The sequence below is a fragment of the Trachemys scripta genome, chromosome 3 (genome assembly GCF_013100865.1).
Source record: "Trachemys scripta elegans isolate TJP31775 chromosome 3, CAS_Tse_1.0, whole genome shotgun sequence".
NCBI lineage: Eukaryota > Metazoa > Chordata > Testudines > Emydidae > Trachemys > Trachemys scripta.
Window position 1 is genome coordinate 107,458,571 of NC_048300.1, and position 7,563 is coordinate 107,466,133.

Genomic DNA, 7,563 nt, shown 5'->3' on the forward strand with positions numbered 1-7,563 from the left:
CTAGAAGTATCTAAAATATGCAATTTTGCCCTAAGGTTGGTTTTTCTGCTACCTGGTCTCATTCTGAGATAAAACACAAATCTCCCTGTGTGTGTATCTGACATATAATTTCATCCTGAGTCTAAGAAGTAAATGTCAGGAAGCTTGTGAGATTTTCCAGGCAAGATTTAAAGGAAGATATTTTCCATAGTAGATCTACATCCTTGGCAAACAGCACGCAGCTGCTTAAGGTATCTTTTTCATGTTACTATTTTTCTCCTCTCCTGATGGGCTGTGCAGCCATTATGCCTTTCTGCAAAATATTTATTCTGCATCTGTAATCACATCTGGTAGAAAGGACATTGCCCAGAAGACACTATTTTTGATGGCACATATGGCTGTCTTTAATTAAATGTAAATATTCATCTTAGCCTGCAGTACTCGCTAGTTTTTAAGCTTTTTCCTAAGCCCCGGTGCTCCTCTTATTCATATGCATGTATTGTCACAAAATCTACATAGAGACAAATAAATCTGCAAGTACAATAGTAAATCTACTTGTGTAATTTTCTAAAGTTCAGTGTCTCTAAAAATTGCTAGTACCAACTTGATTTTCATACCAAATTAAGGATCCATCAAGTATGGCAAAAGGGACAGATCACCTGTTTCTTTTTATTAAGAAACCAATATGAGGACAGCTATGACCTGAATCATGGCCATGATGTCTGGCATGAGGTAAATTCTCTTTTGTTATAGTTAGTTCCTTTCTCTACCATGCAGATTGGACCCCTTTTCCCTCATTCACACCCTGCTTGAAATGTTGAATGTGTTCTCTATGGGAAATGGAGTATGTGGTGCTGATCACTAAATGACAAAGTGATGAACTGCTGATAAATAACAATGCTCTTAGTTTCTGTAAGATTTTGTGACTAGAAGACACTATATTTTCCCATACCAAATCCTATAAAATACAGTACATTTTGTTAGCTGAAAACATCATGTCCCCTTTCACTTTAATACTACACACACATTGATGGTTCCCTTGTTAGATTTTCCTGGCTTAAAGTGCAGATTTCAGCTGTCTGAGTAATCTTCTATGGTTTAAATTGCTGTCACTGGAGAGTGCATTAAGGGCAGGAAGAGCTCACAGTGTTACGTTTACAATTTGCTCTCAAAGCATAAACAGGCTGATCCTTTCTAGTTTTAAAGGGGTTTTTATACTTCTCCTTTAATCCTAACCTGGTTTGCTTAAACATCAATATAAATAGAACTGGTCAAAAAACTGTCAACAAAAAGTTGGAGGGAAGGGTTGGTTGAAATACAGGGTTTTGTCAAAAGCAATTTTTTTTGACAGAATCTCATTTTTGGCAATGTTTTGATTTTTTTTGAACAACAAAGGAATTTTTGGGGTGCTGAGTTTTTTTGCATTTTTGATATTTTTCATTTTGATATTGTAAGAAAGTGCCCCATTTTCTAGGTTCCCAAGTAAAAGTGAAATTATTTTTTTTCTGAAGGTAACTTTTATAATATTTTCTTATTGGCAAATATTGGAAAACAATCAAAATGAGGAAATGTAGGTTTTTATCTTTACTGTCTACATTTTTTTCTGGCTTTTGCTGCGGAAAAACTGTGATTTCCCGATGGGAAAATTTCATATGGAAATTGTTCCTATGAGAAATTCTGACAGGAAATGCCCATTTTTCTGGCCAGTTCTAATGGCAAATTATATCAAAACAACTCTTAAGAGCAAGTTAAGGGGACTGTTGCAAGCCTAAAAACTTAAATGTCAAAAATTGACTGTGAAGATGGCACATACAACCCTAGCTCCACTTCCTTTTGTGTCCGTATATTATTAAAATCTTTAATATTTTACTGTTATTTCTCAAATAACAAAATATTACCTCACACAATGATGTCTGCAAGCTTAGATGTGTAGCATGTAGCATCTTCTACTCATTTTTATTACACTACATTCATTAAGTGTCCTGAATATCTCTATTGACTTAAGACAAAAATTTTCAAAAGTGATTTAGGCGCTTGGAAACCTAAGTCTTAAGGGCTTGCCATTTTTGAAAATGTCCCCTAAGCTCCTAAATTATGTATATTTGAAAATTTGATCCTTAGATTCTTTATATGACAGCAGCCCATCTCTCTTATTATTATTTTTATATTTTTGCCAGGACCCATGTAATGTATACTTTCTTTTCAACCATCAGCACATAAGAACGGCCATACTGGGTCAGACCAAATGTTCATCTTGCCCAGTATCCTGTCTTCCAACAGTGACCAATGCCAGGTGCCCCAGAGGGAATGAACAGAACAGGTAATCAAGTGGTCCATCCTCTGTTGCCCATTCCCAGCTTCTGGCAAACAAAGGCTAGGGACACCATCCCTGCCCATCCTGGCTAATAGCTATTGATGGACCTATCCTCCATAAATTTATCTAGTTCCTTTTTGAACCCTATTATAGTCTTGACCTTCACAACATCCTATGACAAAGAGTTCCACAGACTAACTGTGCATTGTGTGAAGAAATACTTCCTTTTGTATATTTTGAACCTGCTGCCTATTAATTTCATTTGGTGACCCCTAGTTCTTGTGTTATGAGAAGGATTAAATAACACTTCCTTATTTACTTTCTCCACATCAGTCATGATTTTATAGACCTCGATCATATCCCTTCTTAGTTGTCTCTTTTCCAAGCTGAAAAGTCCTACTCTTATTAATCTCTCATCATACGGAAGCCATTCCATACCCCTAATCATTTTTGTTGATCTTTTCTGAACCTTTTCCAATTCCAATATATCTTTTTTTGAGATGGGGTGACCAGATCTGCACACAGTATTCAAAATGTGGGTGTACCGTGGATTTATATAGAGGCAATATGATATTTTCTGACGTATTATCTATCCCTTTCTTAATGATTCACAGCCTTCTGTTTGCTTTTTTCGATTGCTGCTGCACATTCAGCAGATGTTTTCAGAGAACTATCCACAGTGACTCCAAGATCTTTCTTGAGTGGTAACAGCACAGATTTCCATTGTTGCAATTCAGGGTAGTTGGCAATAAACTACAACTCGGACAACATGTCCTTTTCTTTATTATTAGTGCCTTCAGCATCCTGCTTCATTAGTTCTCAAAATGGAAAATGCACCATGGCTAATATAGGAATTAGTTTTGGCATGTGCAACTGGTAACCAGATCTGGGAAATTTTGTCTGAAATCTGTCTATTTTTTATCTGGGAAATTCAATTTTTTAAAAAAAATTGTTTTAAGGCTTAGGCTTTTTTTAAAATAAATCTTTTCCTCTACTCTTGCATTGATTTAATATTTTCTCACTTTGAATTTTTGGCATGCATATATACCCTGCTTCAGATTTTGAATAAGAGGAGGTATAATAACCTATTTTAGGAGTTTAAACACATGTTCCTGCTTTGTGGTATCCCAACACACACACACACACACACACACACACACATCTATATCTATATTGATATAGATATATATTTCTATATATAAATAATATTTGAACAGCTACTGTTATCATAGTTACTAGTAGTGAAACATTTTGAGATTTGTGAAACTCTCCTGACGAGTAACCTTTGATCTGTAAAATCAAGGGGCTTTGTGAAAAATGATAAACTTGCTCATCTAATTTAAAGCGGACAAACTCCTAATTTTTGCCTCCAAAATGCTAACATACTTGGTACAGTTTCAGTAAACCTTGATAGGATCTCAATGAATGTGGGAAATTGGATGTAGTTCCTTTTTAACTGCTGTATTGACATTTCTAAGAATCAGGACAATCTTTGGACTCCTCTAGCTTTTCAGCTATGACCACAGACGTGACCTTCTGTAACAAAACTGAGGCTGTATGTATGAAGACATCAGGAGTGAAGGCTAGTTTTACAAATCTGTATAAGCTTCACTTCAAATAGTCGAGCTCCACTTTAACTTGTGACTGTAGGTGAAATACTTCATTAAGATGTGAACACAATGTTATTTCCCTCAATACTTATTCCGTTACACACATCCCTCTTTTTTGTTCCCATTTCTTCAGTCGCTGCTCATTTTTGCTTTGTGTACAATCCATTTCAAAACTGGTTAGTGACAGTACAATTCCAACTGATCTTTTTCTTGAAGCCATTATCTTACAATAGAAAGACACCACCTTAATCTACTGCTGTTCTCCACAGCATGTTAGCACTTTTGCTTTAGAAAACAGGAACTAAATTCAATTCTTAAAATTGCTGTCAAACTCTCTTTGGCAATAAGCAAACTTTTTAAATTGTATACATCTTTCTTAAATCTCTATTCATATGGTTTTATGAAATACATTTGGGTAAAGACGAGTATCTTCAAGTTTGTCTTTTTCTTAAGGAACAAATTCCTTACGTGATGAGGAAGGAGATTGTGACATTGTGCAGTCTATATGGTTTTATTAAAACATAATGAATATAATGTAACTGGAATAGTTTTATAAAAATATGCTAAGAAGTGAATATAATGTAACTGGAATATGCGTCATGCAAAAGGTCTCTTGTAAGGTATCATTACAAAGCTTATAATCTACTGAGTGTGATCATCCTATTTGTATAAATGTACCACTCTTGTATCTAAAACTAGATATATGAAATATAACTCTGAGGGCCTATTGTAATTATGTAAAGTGTGGGCCATTAATAGTGGTTTGGAATCTTGACTCCCATTAACCAGGACAATTGTCTGCAGATGGCTGTGTTTAGCTGTTAGTCTTCCTGTATATGTGTGTGCTGGCAAGTGGGCAATGAAGTCTTGCAGTGACGTGTGATCATGTCACCTGACTTGGAATCCATCTTTAACCTGGTGCTTTTCCAGTGAGCGGGGGGTGGAAACCCAAAGGGACAAAAGATATATAAAGGGGTGGAAGAGAACAGAGTGGGAGAGGAGCCATCATGAAGAATCCCCTAGCTATCACCTGAGCTGCAACAAGAGCTGTACCAGGAGAAAGAATTGTGCCCAGGCCTGGAAGGTGTCCAGTCTGAAAAAAAAACTTACTGAAGCGTCTCTGAGGGTGAGATTATCTGTATTCAGTCTGATTAGACATAGATTTGCTCATTTTATTTTATTTTGCTTGGTGACTTACTTTGTTCTGTTACTACTTGGAACCACTTAAATCCTACTTTCTGATTTAATAAAATCACTTTTTACTTAGTAATTTACTCAGAGTATGTATTAATACCTGGGGGAGCAAACAACTGTGCATATCTCTCTATCAGTGTTATAGAGGGCGAACAATTTGAGTTTGCCCTGCATAAGCTTTATGCAGGGTAAAACGGATTTATTTGGGTTTAGACCCCATTGGGAGTTGGGCGTCTGAGTGCTAAAGACAAGCAAACTTCTGTGAGCTGTTTTCAGGTAAACTTGCAGCTTTGGGGCAAGTGATTCAGACTCTGGGTCTGTGTTGGAGCAGACTGGAGTGTCTGGCTCAGCAAGACAGGGTGCTGGAGTTCTGAACTGGCAGGGAAAACAGGAATAAAAGTAGTCTTGGTACATTAGGTGGCCGCTGCCAAGGGGGTTTCTGTGATCCAACCCGTCACAGGGATGTTTTGCAATATGCAGCTCTATTTATTAATTACTGATGTTTATATTTCAGTAATCTCTACCAGCCCCAGCAGAGATAGGGGACTCACAGTCCCCTGCCCTGAAGAGTTTTACAAACTAAATGGACAATACCAAGAATGGGTGAAAGGAAGAATTGTTACGCCCATTTTATATATGGTGAACTGATAGACACAGAGGCCAAAGATCACACAGATAGTCTGTGGCTGAGCAAAGAATATCACCCTTATCTCTTGAGCCCCAATCCGGTACCTTTATCACATGACCATCCTTGCTCTTTCATCTCTGTGATTACAGATGTCTAAGAAGCAGATTAATAATGTGGAAACCTCAGCAGTTCTGGTTTAGATATTTATTTGTACTTCTGAATGTTTACCTGAGCCTAATCCTAGATCTCCGACTTTCTTGAATCTATGAAACCAGAGTGGCTATCTCACAAGAACAGGCTTTTAGCAGTATATTTCTGTGTTTCCACGTCCAGCTGGAGGCAAGTGTAAAGGAGCAGGAAAATGAAAAATAACATGGAGGGAAAAGTTAACTGAAATGTTCCTAGCCACCCAAACATCTAGTTTGGGTTTTTGTGAAGGTCAGGTTGATTCTTTTAGCCAAATTATTTTTCCATCCTTTGATCCAGCTGCACCAACTAGCACTAGAATTAAAACACTAAAATAACACTTAGCAGTTTGTACATAGAGCAACAAAGAGTCCTGTGGCACCTTATAGACTAACAGATGTATTGGAGCATAAGCTTTCGTGGGTGAATGCCCACTTCGTCAGATGCGTGTCTTTTTACAGATCCAGACTAACACGGCTACCCCTCTGATACTTTGTACATAGAGAACCTCTGGTAAACAGTGCGGTAGCATAACATCTGAGTGCGATCATAGCTACTGTTTGTGAATGTCATAGAGGGTAATGTGTAAAATGGTATGTTTATTTTTTAAATCCATGTGCAATACTCAATAAGTGCTGAGTAGTCAAACTTGCCAGGAGAAAAGGCATAGCACTTTCATTAACAGCACAAATACTTAATTCACTGATTTGGCTCTGGCTTCTGGAAATATTTAGTTAACACTGGGCATGCTCACGTGTTCAGTGCAGGTATTTGTATTTACTAACCCAGTTATACGCTGTCTATTATTAAGGTTGCCTGACACCTCTCATTAGAAGACCTTTTCTAGTTGCTTATAACTTTGCCAAACTTTAACCGTTCTGGCTGCAATTTTCCATGCTGGATGTCTGCCTACGGCTGAATTTTATTTATTTGTTTATTTATTGATAATTTCAACCAAAACAGTTAAGATATTTCCAAAAATGAAGCTAGGGAAGGGAAGGGGAGACTAGGATTGTTTGGGTAAAAAGACTGGGATGAGAAGCCTAATGAGATTAGGACTGTGTAAGCAAGGAGAATGGGACTGATACGAGAAGCCAAGAGACTGGAAACAAGGACAGATCGGAGGGGAGAGAGCAGAAGAGGTCAGTGCTGGGGGGAATGAGTAGAAGGCTCTGTGACCACTAGAACACATTCCCTTCCATCGTCTGGAATTGAATCCAGAATATAAGATTTGAGTCTTACAATTCCTCTGATGTCATCAAGTATCTGTGAAATTTACTGGCAAAGTGCGTGCCTCATTGCCATCTAATGCTAATGCAAATAGAGGATGATGACATACTACTGCTATTCCTGTTCCTGTTGCCTCAAATGGCAGAGATCTGTGTGGTGTATCTAAAGTTTCCAACCCTGCTGATGAATCGTGGGTGTGGATACAATGCCACATGATGGAATTTGTGTTTTTTTTTTTTTTTCCAGTTTGTTTTTCTAAAAACCTAGGAAATTACACACACAAACTAGGTTAAGAGAACACTATTTAAGTTACAAACTATAATTATTGGGGTTATTCTGTATCCCAAACTCCTAGGATGCCAATAGTGTGCCTGGTGCATTGTGTTTTGAAGGCAAGCACTGTATGTGCTTCAGCAGCTAGG